A 23,418-nucleotide genomic window follows, 5' to 3' on the forward strand; every position below is an offset into this window, starting at 1 on the left:
GTGTGTGTGTGTGTGTGTGTGTGTGTGTGTGTGTGTGTGTGTGTGTGTGCGTGTGTGTTTTACACTAAACACTGCTCCCTTTTTAAAATCACTGAATAAATTCACAATGGACCTAATGGCGCAATATCATATCTTTTGTTATCCGATGAATACCCACAATTCTCTGGCTTTGACCCAATTTCATTTCTATTTCATGCTCAGATTTATTCAATTACCCAGAAATACATGATAACCAACGTGATAAAGAAACAATCAAGAAATCTTCATCTAAACATCTCCATCCAGTGAGCTACATCTGCTTTTAGTTTTAAAGCACCGTATTGCTGGAACAGAATTCTAAGTACATGTCACCTTAATGTTCTGGTGACATTTGGGCACGTTAGAGTACTGAATGGGGACTTATTTGTGGAGGAATGTAACTGTTTTTCTGCGTGATCTGTGATGTTTTACACATGCTTCCCATGACTGTGTTTTTGTATTTGAGTGTATATTTTCTGTATAATTATATTGTATTGTGCAGCGCACATTTGAAAACGAGACCTAGGTCTGAATATATCTTCCCTGGTAAAATTAAACTCCTAGCCCCACTCCAATCCTCTTCTACGATATTGATTTGGAGGCTCAATGAGACTAATTATTGCCATATTTTGCAATCATTGCACTATGATGCACTGTGGTAGGCTCTCTGTCTCTCTCTCTGTCTCTCTCTCTGTCTCTGTCTCTGTCTCTGTCTCTGTCTGCCCCGCATGTGTACATTAAGACTCCGTTCTCCATTTGTGTTGCAAATGAACTGGTCTGTGAGAGGATTCAACGAGCCTGGGTGTCTGGAGGAGAGGGAAGAGGGTGAGAGGGGCTGCTGAGAAGTAATCAAAAGATCCTCTTCCTGGCAGGCTTATGCTGAGTAAACATGGAGGGAGCAACTGTAATAGGTCTGGGGGTAGCTGGTGCAGAGATGAGTAATACACGTCATTTTGCTCAAGACTTACAAATACAAGTCGATAATACCTAGCCCACAATACGGGCCGTAAATACAACAAACAAACACGCACAAGAACCATGGGCAAACAGAGGGTTAAATAATGAACATGTAATTGGGGAATTGAAACCAGGTGTGTAAAACAAAGACAAAACAAATGGAAAATGAAAAGTGGATTGGCGATGGCTAGAAGGCCGGTGACGTCGACCGCCGAACGCCGCCCGAACAAGGAGAGGGACCGACTTCGGCGGAAGTTGTGACAGCAACACCTCCTGTCCTCCCCTCTCCTCTCTGTTATTTCTGGAGACTGCTGCCTGCCCAGCATTAATGAAGCTGCATATAATATGAATTTAATTCAGTGTGTTTACTAGTTCATTAGGTTTTAGGATAGCAGTTGATTTGATCTCCTGTGGTGGTGGTGAGAGAGGAAGGAAGGAAGCAGACTTTGAAGATGATGATGATTTTTTTACCATGCAGGCAAGCTCCCCATTTATTTCCCCCCCCCCCCGCTTTATGGCGAAGTTTGCTGCACAGTTTGTCAGTAAAAAAAAAAAGAATCTTCTTGTCACCTACTGTACACTCAACTTACTTCCACTAGACCACTCCACTGGACCACTCCACTAGACCACTCCACTGGACCACTCCACTGGACCACTCCACTGGACCACTCCACTGGACCACTCCACTAGACCACTCCACTAGACCACTCCACTAGACCACTCCACTGGACCACTCCACTGGACCACTCCACTGGACCACTCCACTGGACCACTCCACTAGACCACTCCACTGGACCACTCCACTGGACCACTCCACTGGACCACTCCACTGGACCACTCCACTGGACCACTCCACTGGACCACTCCACTAGACCACTCCACTAGACCACTCCACTAGACCACTCCACTGGACCACTCCACTGGACCACTCCACTGGACCACTCCACTGGACCACTCCACTAGACCACTCCACTGGACCACTCCACTGGACCACTCCACTGGACCACTCCACTAGACCACTCCACTGGACCACTCCACTAGACCACTCCACTGCTCTATGAGGCTATAGCGGAACTAGACTTCAAGGGCATTTTGGAATTTGAAGATAACTGTTGTCAAAGATAACAGTCAAAGATGAAACGATTTTCAAACTCAAGCCTCTCTCTTCTAGGACTTTTAAGATCACTGCCAGCCAGCATGTATCAGAGGCCCTGTCCCAAACAATTACCATTAACATGTCATGTACAGGTCATTGTCGTGTACTCTGTTGTGTGGGGCACTGGAAGGGCTTTGCAAAGGCAGGGAGGATTCACTGATTCAGGCAGTGGACTGCTAGCCTGTTCCCAGATCAGTTTATGCTGTTTTGCCAACTACTATAGTCATTGTCATAGGATTTGGCAAGACAGCACAAAAGGGTGCTGGGAACAGGCTTATGGTCTGCTGGACACAGGAGTCAACCTTTATTAGATTATAGCAGTTGGATCTCATGAGGAACCCAAGCCATTGCTGCAGTAGATGTAGGCCCACAGACAAGGACTTGCAAATTACATGTCTCTTCCAAACCCCAGCCTCTTCCATAATAGTGTATTTGTTTGCTTTCTGGCACCGGGCGAAATATGTACTCAGCTGAGGCTGTTCGATGTTTCCACGAGTGATATCCATCTGTAGCATGTGGGCGCTACCATCTCTCAGAAAGACAGAGAGTGAGTGTGAGGGCCGGGATGGGCCTTATGCATGCATGGCTGCCTGCCTTGGGCCATACAGCAGGGGCCATCATGGTGGCCTTCCAGGAGAAACTTCCACAGCAGCCCAGCCGCCCACCACTGGAGCTGTGACAGGGCAGGAACTACACACAGAATAACATGTAAAACTCACATATAATATACCACACTTACATTCAGAAGTGATTTATAGGATATCTGTGGATGGAACTCCCCACCTTCTGTATGGCCGGACCCACCCCATCCACCATACACTGTCCTCCAATACACCTTTGGAAAAGCATGGAACACACACACACCCCAGTCACTCTTACTAGAATACATTTTTTATAATTGATGGCTGTTAAAAATAGATCCTGTAGTGGTTATCTTGAACTGTGACCGAAGCAGAGGGCAGAGGCAATATCCAATGCTTACCGGTGTGGAACAAGGCTACATTTAAATTGAAAACGCTGAAATGAAATGGGGCTCCTTCATGTTTTCCTCATATGTTTTTGCTTTGTTGAATAATTGCTGTGTATTTTTCCTCAATATGAGTTGCCAGTTACTACTCACACAGTCTTCTTCAGAATATGGGCACCTACATGAGCGTGGTTTGCTTACTAAAGGTCTTTGCCATACTGAAGAGCTTATGTTCTAGAAGGTTCTAGAAGGCTCATATATCAGATCTCATAAGATTCTAGAGAGCTCATCAGATCAGATCTCATAAGGTTCTAGAGAGCCCATCAGATCAGATCACATAAGGTTCTAGAGAGCTCATCAGATCAGATCACATAACGTTCTAGAGAGCTCATCAGATCAGATCACATAAGGTTCTAGAGAGGAAGCGTTACTGTGTTTTAATCTCTACTGACTACACAGCACTAGTTAGTCACCAATCACCTTGTAGGGCTGCTTCTCATACTACCTGATTCTCCTGGTTCTCATACTACCTGATTCTCCTGGTTCTCATACTACCTGATTCTCCTGGTTCTCATACTACCTGATTCTCCTGGTTCTCATACTAGTTGATTCTCCTGGTTCTCATACTACCTGTTTCTCCTGGTTCTAATACTAGCTGATTCTCCTGGTTCTCATACTACCTGATTCTCCTGGTTCTAATACTAGTTGATTCTCCTGGTTCTCATACTACCTGATTCTCCTGGTTCTCATACTATCTGATTCTCCTGGTTCTTATACTAGTTGATTCTCCTGGTTCTTATACTAGTTGTTTCTCCTGGTTCTCATAATCCCTGATTCTCCTGGTTCTCATACTACCTGATTCTCCTGGTCCTAATACTAGTTGATTCTCCTGGTTCTAATACTAGCTGATTCTCCTGGTTCTCATACTACCTGATTCTCCTGGTTCTCATACTACCTGATTCTCCTGGTTCTCATAATCCCTGATTCTCCTGGTTCTCATACTACCTGATTCTCCTGGTTCTCATACTACCTGATTATCCTGGTTCTAATACTACCTGATTCTCCTGGTTCTCATACTACCTGATTCTCCTGGTTCTAATACTACCTGATTCTCCTGGTTCTCATACTACCTGATTCTCCTGGTTCTCATACTACCTGATTCTCCTGCTTCTCATACTACCTGATTCTCCTGGTTCTAATACTACCTGATTCTCCTGGTTCTCATACTACCTGATTCTCCTGGTTCTCATACTACCTTGTTCTCCTGGTTCTCATACTAGTGTCGTGTCTTTGGCATCATTAAAACTGAAGACATATTTATCAAATAACTCTCTGTAATTATTATTACGCGATTAAACTGATTAATCGTGTAACTGTAATTAACTAGGAGGTCGGGGCACCAAGGAAAATATTCAGATTACAAAGTTATAATTTTCCTAATATAACTGTCAGATATTATAATATCTGATCTATTAGTCTTTTGATTAATGACGTATTAGTTACCTCACGTAAGTCTCATTCCAAATGTCGTAAATTGTTGGTTATCTGCATGAACCCAGTCTTCACTATGAGTCATCCATACATCAATTGTCTTAAAATCATTTATTTACAATCTAAGTAATTCACAGAAATGCATAACAAACAGTAGATATCGTTACAAGAAATGATAGAGGAATGTGCCCTAGTGGGCTAAACCGGCATGGTGGCTTGTTAGACAAAAGGGGAGTGGGGCAGGCTGAGAAGACACTACAGAGTTGATAATTATAACAATTGAAATGCTAATCCTTTGCACATGAACGCTCATTCATTCGGGAATAATTGCAATCAATATATATATTTACACTCAGTGTGTCGTCAGGATCTTTGTTGAAAAGTTTGTTTCTGTTGGAGAGATTGTCCGCGCTCTCTCTCTCTCTCTCTCTCTCTCTCTCTCTCTCTCTCGTGGTTAGGATGGATAGTTCAGAGTGACATTCATTCATGTCGTCATAGACAGATGTTTCGTCGGTCTTCGCGTTCAATGATACCGAATTCCTAGCTGCAGACTAGTAATTAATATCAAAGACTTGTTCTTGTTCTGTCGGTATCGATAGTCTAAGAGTTTAACCACGTGGTATGGTTAAAAGTTCAGCAAGAGGAATGCATGGTCTCCAACCTTTAGCCATCTCGTAATTGAGGTCAGCTCGGTCTGGTGATAGAAAACCTCGGTGGGTGTTTTATTCGGAAGAGCAGAAAAGGGCCTGTCCCATGACGCCAGACCATAACTGTGCTCATGGGCGGTCCTCTGATTTAGTTAAGACTCCAAAGGGAATTGGAGTTTCCTTCATTAAACAGTCCAAAATCACATTACACAATTTCACAAACAGTTCCATTCTTATTCATTCATTTTATACAACCATTTAGATGTAAGTCTCATACCTGAGACTCTTCTGTAAACATGATTATGGTAATGTGGCCGTATTGTCTCTCATGAGTTTCACAAAATTGTACCAAACGGACCAGTTCGTAGCTGGATTCTTCACCGATCTTTTATACCTTCTCCAGAACCTCAATATTGTTCGGTTGTCAAGTTCTGTGAGGTAGAAGAATTCCTTTGTTTGGTCTATGAAAACTCACTCTCTCTCTATACTGGGGCCATGAGGCAGGATCTTCTCATAGGAATTTATGACCTCTTCTGACCACAGCAGCCTGGTGTGGGAGACAGAGGTAGGGGGATGGTGCATAGAAATCCCAAAGAGGGCAACGTCATGACACTAGCTTGTTCTCCTGGTTCTCATACTACCTGATTCTCCTGGTTCTAATACTAGTTGAGTCTCCTGGTTCTAATACTACCTGATTCTCCTGGTTCTCATACTATCTGATTCTCCTGGTTCTCATACTACCTGATTCTCCTGGTTCTAATACTACCTGATTCTCCAGGTTCTCATACTATCTGATTCTCCTGGTTCTCATACTACCTGATTCTCCTGGTTCTCATACTACCTGATTCTCCAGGTTCTCATACTACCTGATTCTCCTGGTTCTAATACTAGTTGAGTCTCCTGGTTCTAATACTACCTGATTCTCCTGGTTCTCATACTACCTGATTCTCCTGGTTCTAATACTATCTGATTCTCCTGGTTCTAATACTACCTGATTCTCCTGCTTCTCATACTACCTGATTCTCCTGGTTCTCATACTACCTGATTCTCCTGGTTCTAATACTAGTTGATTCTCCTGGTTCTCATACTACCTGGTTCTCCTGGTTCTCATACTAGGTGGTTTGCCTGGTTCTCCTGGTTCTAGTACTAGTTGATTCTCCTGGTTCTCTTTCTAATTGATTCGGCTGGTTCTCATACTAGCTGGTTCTTCTGGTTCTCGCAAAACTGCCTGCTCTCCACTGGAATATGTACTAGATTCAGTGGGGACATTTTATTCATTTGTTTTCAGTAGTGGTATTCTGAGTGTGCCCTCCAAAGGGCACTGGAGGACCTGGTAAATAAGGAAACAGATGATTTATTTATGGAACCTTCAAGCTGTACGTTAACTGTGCGTTGCCAGACAGGGTGTGTATGCTGTGTAGTGTGTGTGTGTGGCTGTTGCCTGGGTGCTTTGTTGGAAGTGAGGGACCTTGGTACTTGCTGAGCTGCTATTGGTGAGTGTATAAGAAGATGAGTCACATGACCTTGTGGAAGCTTCCCATTGCCTTGATGGACTGGTTTGCTGTGGAAGTAGACCGGATTGGCTAATAACTCAGGATTCGTAACCTGGTTGCTGTACTGTACTGTATGTAGTGCCTCTATTGAAATGCATGTTGTGAGAGAGGCTAGTGAGAGAGAATGTATGCGAGGGAAGCTGGCAGCCTATCCTTGAACCTGCTGCTTGTTTTGAACGGTCATCATCATCATTTATCAATGATGATTAAAAGATGAATAATGGCATACCATTCACCCGTATAGAGAGCTGTTCTCCCCCTCCTCTATCGGGACATCAGTGGAGTGGGTGGGACAAAGACAGAGGTTGGCTGTTTGTCCTTTTGTGCTGCCTGGCTGCAGCCTTGTCTGATAATGAGACCCACAGGGGTTGGTAGTAGGGGTAGGTGTTGTATGTGTGCAGTGCAGCCCCTGTGAAAAGAAGCCCAGGCACCTATACCCCACCCCTAGCCCTATACTCAAGCCCCAACCCCAGCTCCAGCCTTATACCCCAGTCCCAGCCCTATACCCCACCCCTATACCCTGACCCAATACTCCAGCCTCAGCCCCAGCGCTACTCTCTAGCTTCAGCCCCATCCCTACATCCTAGCTTCAGCCCTACCTCCAGCCTCAGCTCCAGCTTCCCTTCCATGCCCCATCCCTACATCCTGCCCCAGCCTCTCTCCCTACCACAGCCCCAGCCTCATCCTTCAGCCCCATCCCCACCCTCTCTGCCATACCCCACCTCTATCCTCAGGCCCATCCCTACATCCAGCCCATCTCTCTCCCCAGCTACCCCAGCCTCTCTCTTTCCAGCCCCATCCCCACCCTCTCTGCCATACCCCACCTCTATCCTCAGGCCCATCCCTACATCCAGCCCATCTCTCTCCCCAGCTACCCCAGCCTCTCTACTTCCAGGCCCATCCCCACCCTCTCTGCCATACCCCACCTCTATCCTCAGGCCCATCCCTACATCCAGCCCATCTCTCTCCCCAGCTACCCCAGCCTCTCTACTTCCAGACCCATCCCCACCCTCTCTGCCATACCCCACCTCTATCCTCAGGCCCATCCCTACATCCAGCCCGTCTCTCTCCCCAGCTACCCCAGCCTCTCCCCCAGCCTCTCTCTTTCCAGCCCCATCCCTGAGATGTTATTTTGGGCAGCAGGGATTATTAAACCATCCTCTGACTCACCACTGCTTTTTCATTACCTCCTCACTTTCTATGGAGCTAGACAGCTGCCCCGTGTTCCCTTTGATTTCAAATGCAGCTTGCTCACTGGAATGAAAAATGCATACTTAGCAGAACCAGAACGAAGTGTGTGTGTGTGTGTGTGTGTGTGTGTGTGTGTGTGTGTGTGTGTGTGTGTGTGTGTGTGTGTGTGTGTGTGTGTGTGTGAGTGTGAGTGTGTGTGAGACGGAAGGAGCAAGAGTGCGAGAGAGAGAGAATCCGACATAGATTCAGAGAGAATCAAAGAGTGCGAGAGAGAGAAGATGGTGGGGAGGCAGGGGGTCTGCCTGCATGAAAATTCATTTTCTACCATTGGAAGAAAACAATACTCTGGAGTTACAATGAAAATGTGCTATTATGAATAGTCACAAGTCACAATATGCTCTGTACAGGGCCTGGTGTATGGAGATCAACAATGGTTGACAAGTATTCAACATGCAGCAGTAGACTAGGAAGTTAGAACTTGGAAAATAGAACTCAAATGATTAACTCATTATAAAAGAGAAGGCCCTGGTCCAGGGCTGACCTCAGCGCTGAACAGAGGCTTGCTATGTGTACTGCACTGTACTGCATTGTACTGTACTGCATTGTACGTACTGCACTGTACTGCATTGTACGTACTGCAGTGTACTGTACTGTACTGCATTGTACTGTACTGCACTGTACTGTACTGTACTGAATTGTACTGCACTGTACTGAATTGCACTGCACTGTACTGTACTGCACTGTACTTATTTCTCTTCAATACCCGTAGAGAGTAAACCTAAATGTGTTTACAGTATATTCAACTGCCATAGCAGCGTTGGGTGTTGGCCTGTTTTGGTTTGAAGGATTAGTTGATTCACATGTGGGGAAGTCTGGTCACAGGTGAGCAGTAAACACATGTATTTATTTGACTTGCCAAAAATGTTTATTGGGTGTGTCTCTGGTGTTGATTACTTTCAGTCGGCCATGAGACTGCTGTGCGCTTTGCTGTGTGCTTTGCTGTGTGCTTTGCTGTGTGTGTGACTGTGTGTGTGACTGTGTGTGTGACTGTGTGCTGCTCCTAGAATACCCCAGTGAACAGACAGACAGTTTGGCAGACAGAAGTATTTTGTGTCTAGATGCTGTTTTTGAAATTTGAACGATGTACAGACACTTAGTTAGATACTTACAATAACATTTGATCTGCAGGGAGAAGCAGTAGCATAGACTAGAGTACCATCTTAATGCTTTTCTCTGTTGGGCTCGGCCTACGTAGCTTGGCAGTGGCGCTAGCTGCTTAACAGGAGACATAGTTGGCAGTGTGACGTCTGTTTAGCTTTCAAGTCAGGAGTATGATATAAACATGGCATAAACACACAGGCCTGCAGCAGCCCTGCTACCATGGTCAATTAGAAGTGTGTGTGTGTGTGTGTGTGTGTGTGTGTGTGTGTGTGTGTGTGTGTGTGTGTGTGTGTGTGTGTGTGTGTGTGTGTGTGTGTGTGTGGTGTGTGTGTGTTTGTATGGTGTGTGCGTATGTGTGTTTGTATGGTGTGTGTGTGTGTTGTGCAGGCTGTGATGAATGGGGTGTTATGGGACATATGGTCTGCTCTGTTCCATCCAGAATGTTCTGAACGTTGCCAGCTGTCCCACCACTGTGTGTATGAGAGGACTGTATAGGTTTACAATGTTATTGAATGCCACGTTAGAACAATCCATGCCATCCTGTTGAGAGACAGTCTCAGGTCTCCTTCTGGTTTGCAAATGTTAACACTGCATGTATGTGTCCCAAATTGCACCCTATTCCCTATATAGTGCACTGCTTTCCCTATGTAGTGCATTGTGGTGTCATTTGGGACACAGCCCAGATGTTGTTGAGGGAGAGACAGACAGTGCAGGCCAGGGGTTTACTGGGGGCTGGAGGTGGGAGATGGGCTGGTTGGCACAACACTCCTTTTAAAGACCAGCTCATTCAGTCAGAGTACTACTGTTTCCTCCCTCTGTGTGTCCTCACTCACCCAGCTTAACAGGCCCACAGAGGAGTTATTGGAAATCAGAGTCCCATTGCAGAGTCCCATTGCAGAGTCCCATCCACCACACTCCCTCCCTCCACTACCACAGAAGGGCACAGCTAAAACAGGTCATTGGAAGAGGCTACGTCATTATGGTGGCGCAGCTTCAGAAAAACTCTTTGATCCATTTGGTGATGCACACTAATAATGGTAGATAGATAGAGATTATCTCTCTCTCTGTCTCTCTGTCTCTCATATTTGATGCCCTGAAATCCCTTTGGGGAGGGAGAAAACATGCATAGGAGGCGTCCCAAATGGCACCCTGTTCCCTATATAGAGCACAACTTTTGGGCCCGGGTCAAAAGTAGTGCACTACTTAGGGGATAAGGGTGCCATTTGGGACACAGACATAATTTGTTCAGTTTCAGGAGGATCATTGTGGTCAGAGCGCAACTCTGTTGAATAGGATTATAGGTCAGTCTGATCTACAGGGTATGCTGCCTGCCTGCCTGGGTTTCATTGGGTGATAACCGACTAGCAGCCAGTAATCAGCTGAGGAGAGGAGCTAACATCCAGTACTGTAATCCTCTCCTGGAGAGGACGCCATTGCTCGACCTCCAGGCACACACACATACGTGCGCACACACACACACCAGGGTATTAAACCAGAACTCTCCGGCCTCCACCCCTCCACAGTTCCCATCCCAGCAGCCTTTGCAGCAGCAGCAGGTTGTGCTGTAAGTGGTGCCCATCGCCCCTGTCCGGCAGTGTGGCCAGGACGGTCACAGTGGGAAGAGAGAGAGGACACAGCTGGCAGACTGGACAGGGAGGATGAAAGGAGCTGTCTCTCTAAACTAAAGCCACTAATTCTGGATGGATGTCATTTTGGATCATTTGCATGACGGTGTTTTGAGGGGTCACAAGTCTCCGTTTTTGTTGCTGCGAAATTTTACATCTTGGAGTCTTGGATTGTACTGTAGTTAGGCCACTGGGGATTGGCTGGGTGAGTGTTAGACTTGTAGTAACAACCAGTAAGGTTTGTCTGGGTGAGTGTTAGACTTGTAGTAACACCAGTAAGGATTGGCTGGCTGGGTGTCAGCCTTGGGGGCCTCCAGACAGGCGGCAGGCGGGCGGGCGGCTGACTCAGTCTTGGAACTAGTCGCTGTGAAGATGCATGGCCTCTAAATGGACTCTGAGTAGTTTCTCCTTTCTATCTCTTCCCAGAGTGGTCGTCTGTCTCTGATTCCTCTTTGTTGAGACATACACACTCAGCCTGTCTTTTCACTTATCTCATTTCAATAAAGACTTTTCCCTCCCACCGACCATATATGGTCGTCATTAGGCGGACCAAATTTGCTGTAAGATGGAGAGCTGTAGCTACGCAGCGCAAGTCATTTGTTTTCATTTGACTTCTCTCCATTATCCGTGAAGTAGAGGTGGCACAATCCCCACGGGGGGCAGGCTCGCGTTTTAGCCGTGATTGCTTTTCACTCTCTTATTTAACATGTTTCAGCACTACCCCAGCTTGATCCTGCTGCTGGTGCATCACACAGTCGGAACCGGAGTGCAAAGACCACGCATAGCCCCTCTCCATCTTGCTCAGTCTCACTATAGCAGGGAAATAACACAAGGACGTTCCTGAGAAGGACAGAGGGTTGAAAACAAACAGCAAAGCGGCTCGGTCTGAAACGGAATTGTTTTGGATGTTTTGGAGTTGAAAACTAAAAGTGAGAGACCAAGGCCATGTGTTTGCGTGGAGCAGCGAGGAAGCGCTTTGAGATGAACTGCATCCCTGGATCTGACAGTAGAATACAGTAGGTTTTTATAATCTGTTGTTGCATATCAGTCCTCAATGCTGTCAACCTCAACTAGGACTGTTGGACACCTTTTCTTACCGTCTTGCCGAACCAAACTTTACCGCGGATATTGTATTTTCACATAGTCCTTTCTAACACTATGATGGATGTGTAACCAGTACGGCTGGTAATTACCAGGGACCTCACGATACGATTTTATCATGATACTTAGGTGCCGATACAATATGTATTGCTATTCTCACTATTCTATATGCATTGCTATTCGATTCGGTGATTTTATTGTGATTTGAAGTTCCAAATATATTACTCAATATACAAGAGAGAGACATAATAAAAACAAGTTTTGATCTGTCATGGAAATAAAAGTGCTGAAAACATGTTGGCTTACTATTTAAAAAGAAGATGGAGAAAAAGCTAGTACAAGCTAATACAGCCAACTAGCGCTAGATAACACTACCTAGCAACAACATTTTTTTTTAAAATCGATACTTTTAATTTTGTCCAAAATAATACTGCCAAATGTGTTTTCCCCATCACTAGTAACCAGGCCAGCCCAGTACAGCTCCTCTTGGCTGGCCTCAGCAGAGAGAAAAGGGTATTGGTGAGATGCTCTCTAGTACAGTTGATTATTATTATCCCTGCACTAATAGCAGTATGAACATAGAATTCTGTCTGCTCTGACATAAAGTAGGGGGTTTAAGGAAGGGAATTCTGTATGTGTGTGTCTCTGTGTGTCGTTGTTGGTGCGTGTCAGTGTATGTATGTATGTATGTATGTATGTATGTATGTATGTATGTATGTATGTATGTATGTATGTATGTATGTATGTATGTATGTATGTATGTACGTATGTATGTATGTACGTATGTACGTATGTACGTATGTATGTGATTGCAAGTGTGAAACCAGCAGTAACCATGAAGGGTACATCAGTCACTGAAAGCTTTCTCATTGACTTTCCCTTATTGATCTTTCCTGTTGTGGCATTCCTTTGGTTTTTAATGGAATATCAGCATAGCCCCGGGAAACAGTGAAAAAGGCCTGCCTTCTCTAATTCTAATCTAAGAACACCTTATGAATCTTTGGTGAAAGTAAACTATAGCGCCCTTGTTATGCTATGTTCATGTTGCAAAGATCAATGCTTTATTGCTATTGTCCACTTCAGGATAGTTTGTGGCATTGTGTAAATGTGAAAAGACATTACAAAAACAAACACAGGACAGAGATAGTAACATACAATATGTTGTTCATGTAAACAGAGCAGCATGTACAGCACTCCCATCTTTGACCTTGTACTCCCATCTTTGACCTTGTACTCCCATCTCTGACCTTGTACTCCCATCTCTGACCTTGTACTCCCATCTTTGACCTTGTACTCCCATCTTTGACCTTGTACTCCCATCTCTGACCTTGTACTCCCAGCTTTGACATGTAAAAAAGGTTCTACACAGTATCTTAAGGATGGTTTCTGGGTTGATCAGGTCGGGAGAACGATGGGAGCTTATAGCTCTGCGAACATCACACACACCTCCTCTCTCCTCTCACTGTAAATCAGTCAGAGGCTGTGTTTTGCAGATGTTCCCAATAATGTATGTTTGATAACCCCGTTTTTAGGACAACCTGCATCAAACGTTCATGATTTGTCACCACAGAGGGCATCCTGCTGGAGCCCCAGAAAACACTTAATCATCACCACACACACACACACACACACACACACACACACACACACACACACACACACACACACACACACACACACACACACTAACACACAACCTATATACCACCAGTCACATGCTATGCCATGTTAAAGAGCACCACATTTAAATCAAATCCAATTTTATTGGTCACATACACATATTTAGCAGATGTTATTGCGGGTGTAGTGAAATGCTTGTGTTCCTAGCTCCAACAGTGCAGTAGTATCTAACAATTCACAACAATACACACAAATCTAAAAGTGAAAGAATGGAATTAAGAAATATATAAATATTACATTGACTAAAATACAGTAGACTAGAATACTGAATATACATATGAGATGAGTAAAACAGTATGTAAACATTATTCAAGTGACTAGTGCTCCATTATTAATGTGGCCAGTGATTCCAAGTCTATGTTTATAGGGCAGCAGCCTCTAAGTTGCAGGGTTGTTTAACCAGGTGGAAGCCGGCTAGTGATGGCTATTTAACAGTCTGATGGCAGTTGCCGTACCAGGCGGTGATACAGCCCGACAGGATGCTCTCAATTGTGCATCTCTAAAAGGTTGTGAGGGTTTTAGGGGCAAAGCCAAGTTTCTTCAGCCTCCTGAGGTTGAAGAGGCGCTGTTGCACCTTCTTCACCACACTGTCTGTGTGGGTAGACCATTTCAGATCCTCAGTGATGTGTACGCGAAGGAACTTTCCACCTTCTCCACTGTGGATGGGGGCGTGCTCCCTCTGCTGTTTCCTGAAGTCCACAATCAGCTCCTTTAGTTTTTTTGACGTTGAGTGAGAGGTTATTTTCCTGGCACCACTCTTCCAGGCCCTTCACCTCCTCCCTGTAGGCTGTCTCGTCATTGATGGTGATCAGGCCTACTACTGTTGTGTCATCTGCAAACTTGATGATTGAGTTGGAGACGTGCGTGTCCACACAGTCATGGGTGAACAGGGAGTACAGGAGAGGGCTGAGGACGCACCTTGTGGGGCCCCTGTGTTGAGGATCAGTGAAGTGGAGGAGATGTTTCCTACTTTCACCACCTGGGGGCGGCCCGTTGCACATGGCGGGGTTCAGACCCAGGGCTCCGAGCTTAATGATGAGCTTGGAGGGTACTATGTTGTTGAATGCTGAGCTGTAGTCAATGAACAGCATTTTTACATAGGTATTATTTTTGTCCAGATGAAATAGGGCAGTGTGCAGTGTGATGGCGATTGCATCATCTGTGGATCTATTGGGGCGGTAAGCAAATTGAAGTGGATCTAAGGTGTAAGGTAGAGGTGATATAATCCTTGACTAGCCTCTCAAAGCACTTAATGATGATAGAAGTAAATGCTACAGGGCGATAGTCATTTAGTTCATTGGCATTTGCTTTCTTGGGTACAGGAACAATGGTGGATATCTTGAAGCAAGTGGGGACAGCAGACTGGGATAGGGTGATTGAATATGTCCGTAAACACTCCAGCCAGCTGGTCCGCGCATGCTCTGAGGACGCGGCTCGGGATGCCGTCTGGGCCGGCAGCCTTGCGAGGGTTAACACGCTTAAATGTCTTACTCACGTCGGCCACGGAGAAGGAGAGCCCACAGTCCTTGGTAGTGGGCCACGTCGGTGGCACTGTGTTATCCTTAAAGCGGGCAAAGTTTAGCTTGTCCGGAAACAAGACGTCGGTGTCCGCGACGTGGCTGGTTTTCCCTTTGTAGTTCGTGATTGTCTGTAGTCCCTGCCACATACGTCTTGTGTCTGAGCCATTGAATTGTGGCTCCACTTTGTCTCTGTACTGATGTTTTGCCTGTTTGATTGCCTTACGGAGGGAATAACTACACTGTTTGTATTCGCCCATATTCCCTGTCATGGTTAAAGGCAGTGGTTCGTGCTTTCAGGTTTGCATGAATGCTGCCATCTATACACGGTTTCTGGTTTGGGTAGGTTTTAATAGTCACAGTGGGTACAACATCTCCTATACACTGACTGAAGAACTCAGTCACCGTATCCATGTATTCGTCAATGTTCTTGTCAGAGGCTACCCAGAACATATTCCAGTCTGTGTGATCAAAACAATCTGTAAGCATGGATTCCAATTGGTCAGACCAGCGTTGAATAGTCCTTAGCACGGGTACTTCCTGTTTGAGTTTCTGCCTGTAGGAAGGGAGGAGCAAAATGGAGTCGTGATCAGATTTGCTGAAGGGAGGGAGGGGGAGAGCCTTGTAGGCATTTCGAAAAGTTGAGTAGCAGTGGTCCAGTGTTTTCCCAGAGTGAGTACTACAGTCAATGTGTTGGAAGAACTTCGGTAGCGTTTTCCTCAAATTTGCTTTGTTAATATCCCCAGCTACAATAAATGCGGCCTCAGGATATGTGGTTTGTATGAAGTCCAGTGTAGTTCTTTGAGGGCTGTTGTGGTATCGGCTTAAGGGGGAATATACACGGCTGTGACTATAACCGAAGATAATTCTTTTGGAAGGTATTACGGTCGGTATTTGATTCTGAGGTGTTTTAGGTCAGGTGAACAAAAGGACTTCAGTTTCTGTATGTTATCACAATCACAACATGGGTAGTTAATCATGAAACATACACCCCCGCCTTTCTTCTTCCAGGAGAGTTCTTTATTCCTGTTTGTGCGATGTACTGAGAACCCAGCTGGCTGTATGGACAGGGACTGTATATCCCGAGAGAGCCATTTTATCAGTGAAACAGAGTATGTTACAATCCCTGATGTCTCTCTGGAAGGGGATCCCCGCCCTGAGCTCATCTACTTTATTATCCAGAGTGTCACGGTTGTCGTAAGGAGAAGCAGACCAAAGTGCAGCGTGTGTGTCGTTCCACATTTTATTTTCACTGTGAAACTTTGCAATACATACACAAATAAACTGAACGAACAAAAACAACAAACCGTGACGCAGAGAAGAAACATACACTAACTCAGAAATAATCTCCCACAAGCCCAGGTGGAAAAAAACCCTACTTAAGTATGATCTCCAATTAGAGACAACGAGGACCAGCTGCCTCTAATTGGAGATCACCCCAAACAAAACACCAACATAGAAATACAAAACTAGAACCTGACAACATAGAAATAGAAAACATAGAAAAAAAACTGTCACGCCCTGACCTACTCTACCATAGAAAATAACATCTTTCTATGGTCAGGACGTGACACAGAGACTGAACATTAGCGAGTAATATACTCAGAAAAGGTGGATGGTGTGCATGCCTCCTGATTTGGACTAGAAGTCCACTCCGAATACTTATTTTCCGCCGGCGGTGTTTTGGAGCAGCCTCTGGAATAAGTTCAATTGCCTGGGGGGGTACAAAAACTGGTCATCATGCTGGTGAATTTCCACCACTCTGATATCCAGAAGTTATTTCCAGCAGTATATAATAACACAAAAAAGATCTGGGCTAATAATGTAAGAAATAACTCACAAAAAAACGAAATACTGCAAAGTTGCTAAGGAGCTAGAAGCAGAGCTGCCATATCTGTCGGCACCATCTTAACATGTTATCCTCTGAACAATCAATCTAATGTTCTATCTCAACCATTCTATCTAGACCATTCTAGAACATCTGTAGACCTATGTTAGTATAGAACACACAGCTCCCCCTCACCCTCCATTTGGCAAATCTGATCATAATTCTATCCTCCTGATTCCCTCTTACAAGCAAAAAGTAACGCAGGAAGTACCAGTGACACGCTCAATACGGAAGTGGTCAGATGATGCAGATGCTAAGCTATAGGACTGTTTTGCTAGCACAGACTGGAATATGTGCCTGGACTCATCGAATGGCATTGAGGAGTATACCACATCAGTCACCGGCTTCATCAATATGTACATCGATGACGTTGTCCCCACAGTGACACAAGTCATTTTTCCAACAATTGTTTACAGACAGATTATTTAACTTATAATTCACTATATCACAATTCCAGTGGGTTAGACGTTTACATACACGTTTACGTAAGTTGACTGTGCCTTTAAACATCTTGGAAAATTCCAGAAAATGATGTCAAGGCTTGAGAAGCTTCTAATAGGCTAATTGACATCATTTGAGTCAATTGGAGGTGTACCTGTGGATGTATTTCAAGGCCAACCTTCAAGCTCCGTGCCTCTTTGCTTGACATCATGGGAAAATCAAAAGAAATCAGCCAAGACCTCAGAAAAATAATTGTAGACCTCCACAAGTCTGGTTCATCCTTGGGAGCAATTTCTCACCGCCTGAAGGTACCACATTCATCTGTACAAACAATAGTACGCAAGTATAAACACCATGGGACCACACAGCCGTCATACCGCTCAGGAAGAAGACGCGTTCTGTCTCCTAGAGATGAACGTACTTTGGTGTGAAAAGTGCAAATCAATCCCAGAACAACAGCAAAGGAAGATGCTGGAGGAAACAGGTACAAAAGTATCTATATCCACAGTAAAACAAGTCCTATATCGACATAACCTGAAAGGCCACTCAGCAAGGAAGAAAACACTGCTCCAAAACCGCCATAAAAAAGCCAGGCTATGGGGACAAAGACCGTACTTTTTGGAGAAATGTCCTCTGGTCTGATGAAACAAAAATAGAACTGTTTGGCCATAATGACCATTGTTATGTTTGGAGGAAAAAGGGAGAGTCTTGCAAGCCGAAGACACCATCCCAATCGTGAAGCCCGGGTGTGGCAGCATCATGTTGTGGGGGGGCTTTGCTGCAGGAGGGACTGGTGCACTTCACAAAATAGATGGCATCATGAAGAAGGAAAATTATGTGGATACTTTGAAGCAACAGCTCAAGACATCAGTCAGGAAGTTAAAGCTTGGTCGCAAATGGGTCTTCCAAATGGACAATGACCCCAAGCATACTTCCAAAGTTGTGGCAAAATGGCTTAAGGACAACAAAGTCAAGGTATTGGAGTGGCCATCACAAAGCCCTGACCTCAATCCTATAGAAAATTTGTGGGCAGAACTGAAAAAGCGTGTGCGAGCAAGGAGACCTACAAACCTGACTAAGTTACACCAGCTCTGTCAGGAGGAATGGGCCAAAATTCACCCAACTTATTGTGGGAAGCTTGTGGAAGGCTACCCGTAAAGTTTGACCCAAGTTAAACAATTTAAAGGCAATGCTACCAAATACTAATTGAGTGTAGGTAAACTTCTGTCCCACTGGGAATGTGACATTTTTCTGACATTTCACATTCTTAAAATAAAGTGGTGATCCTAACTGACCTAAGACAGGCACTTTTTACTAGGATTAAATGTCAGGAATTGTGAAAAACTGAGTTTAAATGTATTTGGCTAAGGTGTATGTAAACTTCCGACTTCAACTGTACATACCCCAACCGGAAGCAACATCTTCACTGAGCTAAAGAGTAGATCTGCCGCTTTCCAGGTGCGGGACTCTAACCCGGACGCTTATAAGAAATCCCGCTATGCCCTCAGATGCACCATCAAACAGGCAAAGCGTAAATACAGGACTAATATTGAATCCTACTACACCGGCTACGACCCTCGTCGGATGTGGCAGGGCTTGCAAAGTTTTATGGACTACGAAGGGTAGCCCAGCCGCAAGCTGCCCAGTGACACAAGCATAACAGACAAGCTAAATTACCAGGACGTGTACTCTAGCATGCACTGACCAACTGGCCAATTGTCTTCATTGACATTTTCAACCTGTCCCTGGCTGAGTCTGTAAAACCTACATGTTTCAAGCAGACCACCATAGTCCCTGTGCCCAAGAACACCAAGGTAACCTGCCTAATTGACCACCGACCCGTAGCACTCATCTGTAGCCATGAAGTGCTTTGAAATGCTGGCCACGGCTCAAATCAACACTATCATCCCAGAACCCCTAAACCCACCCCAATTTTCATACCGCCCCAACAGATCCACAGATGACTCAATCTCTATTGCACTCAACACTGCCCTTTCCCACCTGGACAAAAGGAACACCTACGTGAGAATACATGACTATATTGAATATAGCGCAGCGTTTAACACCGTATTGCCCTCAAAGTCCATCTATAAGCTAAGTACCCTGGGACTAAACACCTCCCTCTGCAACTGGATGCTGGACTTCCTGAATGGCCGTCCCCAGGTGTTAATGGTAGGCAACAACACATCTGCCCTGCTGATCCTCAACACAGGGGCCCCTCAGTGGTGCGTGCTTAGTCCCGTCCTATACTCCCTGTTCACCCACGACTGCGTGGCCAAGCACGACTCCAATAACATCATTGTTTGCAGACGACACAACGGTGGTAGGCCTGATCACTGACAGCGATGAGACAGCCTATAGGGAGGAGGTCAGAGAACTGGCAGTGTGGTGCCAGGACAACAACCTCTCCCTCAATGTGAGTAAGACAAAGGAGCTGATCGTGGATTACAGGAAAAGGACGGCCAAGCACGCCCCCATTCTCATCGACAGGGCTGTAGTGGAGCAGGTTGAGAGCTTGTGGTGTCCACATCACCAACGCTCTATCATGGTCCAAACACACCAAGACAGTTGTGAAGAGTGCACAACAACGCCTATTCCCCCTCAAGAGACAAAGATTTGGCATGGGTCCTCAGATCCTCAAAAGGTTCTACAGCTGCACCATCGAGAGCATCCTGACTGGTTGCATCACCGCCTGGTATGGCAACTGCTCGGCCACCGACCGCAAGGCGCTACAGAGGGTAGTGCGTACAACCCAGTACGTCACTGGGGCCAAGCTTCCTGCCATCCAGGACCTCTATACCAGGCAGTGTCAGAGGAAGGCCCCAAAAATGACCAAAGACTCCAGCCACCCTAGTCATAGTGTTCTCTCTGCTCCGCACGGCAAGCGGTACCGGAGCGCCAAGTCCAGGTCCAAAAGGCTTCTGAACAGCTTCTACCCCCAGGCCATAAGACTGTTGAACAGCTAATCAAATGGCTACCTGGACTATTTGCATTGACCCCCCCCCCTCCCTTTTTTTACGCTGCTGCTACTCGCTGTTTATTCTCTATCTATGCATAGTCACTTTATTCCTACCTACATTTACGTATTACCTCAATTACCTTGACTAACATGTACCCCCACACATTGACTCAGTACCGGTACCCTCTGTATATAGCCTCCACATTGACTCGGTACCGGTACCCCCTGTATATAGCTTAGTTATTGTTATTTTATTGTTGCTCTTTTATTTCTTACTTTAGTTTATTTAGTAAATCGTTTTTCTTAAAACTGCATTGTTGGTTAAGGGCTCGTAAGTAAGCATTTCACAGTAAGGTCTACACTTGTTGTATTTGGCGCATGTGACAAATAACATTTGATTTGATTCACTGGCTGTCCCAGGCTCAGCCCAGCAGCAGATTAGGCTCCTTATGCAGTGTGAATGCAGTTCAATGCCATGCCAGTACTTACATCACTACGCTACGCAGTTCAGATTTCCGACAGTAGGCTGAGAGGCTGGTGGATGAATCATTGTCTGCTTCTGAATGACGTCACTATCCCATACTGCACTGGCAGCTTGGGTTTTGGACAATGCTCTCTGACTGCACAATGCTCACTGCCACTGTATCATACCGGCTATTCTATGAGAGAGCTGAACTCCTCTCTCTCCCCATATCTTCCTGTCTTCATGTATGTATGTATGTATGTATGTATGTCCGTCCCTAAGTCAGCCCCTCCGTCCGTCCCTAAGTCAGCCCCTCCGTCCGTCCCTAAGTCAGCCCCTCCGTCCGTCCCTAAGTCAGCCCCTCCGTCCGTCCCTAAGTCAGCCCCTCCGTCCGTCCCTAAGTCAGCCCCTCCGTCCGTCCCTAAGTCAGCCCCTCCGTCCGTCCCTAAGTCAGCCCCTCCGTCCGTCCCTAAGTCAGCCCCTCCCTCCGTCCGTCCCTCCGTCCGTCCCTAAGTCCGCCCCTCCGTCCGTCCCTAAGTCAGCCCCTCCGTCCGTCCCTAAGTCAGCCCCTCCGTCCGTCCCTAAGTCAGCCCCTCCGTCGGTCCGTCCGTTTGTCGGACAGCAATTTGAATAGGGGTTTGAATGCAAACATAAGCTCATGGGACTGTGTCATATGGGAACTGGGAGCAGCAGGAGAGCACAGAGTGACATCACCGAAGAAAACCTTTTCCACTCCCACAGCCAGTCAGTCAGAGGTCCTATACTGATGTCAATATATGTCTTATTATACAACATGTATTCCAGATACATTTACAGGGAGGGAGATAATGTACAGATCATCCACAGCAGAGTGGTGTTGTATTGCTCTACAGCCTGCGCTGAGGACATTAGCATGATGCTGTAGGCAGATGTAGTAGTAGCTGCTATTGACTCTGGTCTGGACACAAAGGGCATCCAGGGCTAAACAGGACTACACATTATGGGATATTTGTGTCAAGTAGAGTCAGGGCTTGTCAAGTGTGTGTGTGTGTGTGTGTGTGTGTGTGTGTGTGTGTGTGTGTGTGTGTGTGTGTGTGTGTGTGTGTGTGTGTGTGTGTGTGTGTGTGTGTGTGTGGTTTTTCACAACAGTAGCAGTCCTGAGGGAGCATTGGCCAGGGGCCCTTTGGACATACTAATAACTCTTACTGAAGCATTTCCTAGTGTAATCAGTACAACCCCTTCCCCATGATACTCTAACACACACACCTCCTTCATCACCATGCCTGTCTTACAGAGACATGCTGACAATACAATACCCCCCCCACACACACACACATACACACATACAGTACACCCTGCGCGTTCCATCCAGTCACTCAGCCAGTCTACTGTACTCTGCCATATCATCATCCCTGCCGCCGCCTCACCTTGGTTTTCTCAATGAATCAGCGATCTGTTATTGTCTGGAAGACTTATACATAATGCATCAGACTGTAGAGTTCAGTACACTACATGACTGGGTCAAAAACATGACCATTAATGGAAATGTATTGGCAGGTTGTAACATACTAAATTAAGACAACTCAGAAAGCATTTGAGTCCTAACATGTCATTACTTTCTTTCTTTCCTGAGGTAAAAAGTAGAAAAAGAGGTATGGTTTGTGAATAGTGTGGTTTGGACAAAAGGAAAGCATTGACATACAGGGCTGTTCACAGCCAGGGCTCCTCAGCCACATCCTACTTCCCCCGTTCCCCCTTCAATGACTGCTGGATATACTGTAGTGTGTCCCAAATGGCACCCTAATCCCTTTATAGTACGCTACTTCTGAACAGGGCCCATAGAGCTCTGGTCAAAAGTAGCGCACTATAAAGGGAATAAGGTGCCATTTGGGATGTAGACGCTGTCTTTGGGATTATGGAGGAGTACATAATATACCACAAATCCTGAACCAGTTATGACATATTACATTTGGCCCAAATAACATAGTGACAAAAACAAAATGGTGGCTGCTGCTCTATTATTTACTGTCAATAGATAATACTTAATGACTGGTGGGAAAATATTCTTGGAACAGTGCTGTACAGGTGTGAGTACAGTAGTTGAGATTTAAAAAGTGTTTCATATGATCCTGCTCTCCCGTCCTGGCTTCACAGTATTCTAGCTCAGTGCAGTGACTACAGAAGGCTAGTTCTGTCTGTCTATGTGACTCTACTGGCTGTGTGTGGAGCACAGCAGTGGTTTTCCATGGGGATGGAGGGGACCGATATAATTAGGGAAGAAGTCTCTCCTCTTCTCTTCCATTACCCCTCTCCTCCTTTCCTTCTCTCCTCCTCTCTTCCTCTCCCCCTCTCTTCTCCTTTCTTCCTCCTCCTCTCCTATTCGTCTTCTCAAAGTCGAAATGAGATTGTTAATAATCCCTTTTTCCCAGCATGCTCCTAACTTAGGCACATTATTACTGGATAAGCTACACAGACCACACACTACTCCCTCCCAAACGCCTGGCCCCTCCCTCTCCAGACAGCAGACAGCACATCCCAATGCTGGGGAACAGTGTCATTTATCATAGCACATACTCTCTCTTTCTCTCTCACTCTCTCGCACACGTACGTACGTGCGCACGCAC

General features: G+C 45.6%; 1 protein-coding gene across 1 annotated transcript in view; it reads left to right on the plus strand.

The window, feature by feature from the left end:
- Window positions 1-23,418, plus strand: part of LOC115180921 (regulating synaptic membrane exocytosis protein 2) — a gene marked incomplete in the record, with an annotated part of 190,891 nt that overhangs the window by 78,437 nt on the left and 89,036 nt on the right.

The sequence above is a fragment of the Salmo trutta genome, chromosome 3 (genome assembly GCF_901001165.1).
Source record: "Salmo trutta chromosome 3, fSalTru1.1, whole genome shotgun sequence".
NCBI classification, from domain to species: Eukaryota; Metazoa; Chordata; class Actinopteri; order Salmoniformes; family Salmonidae; genus Salmo; species Salmo trutta.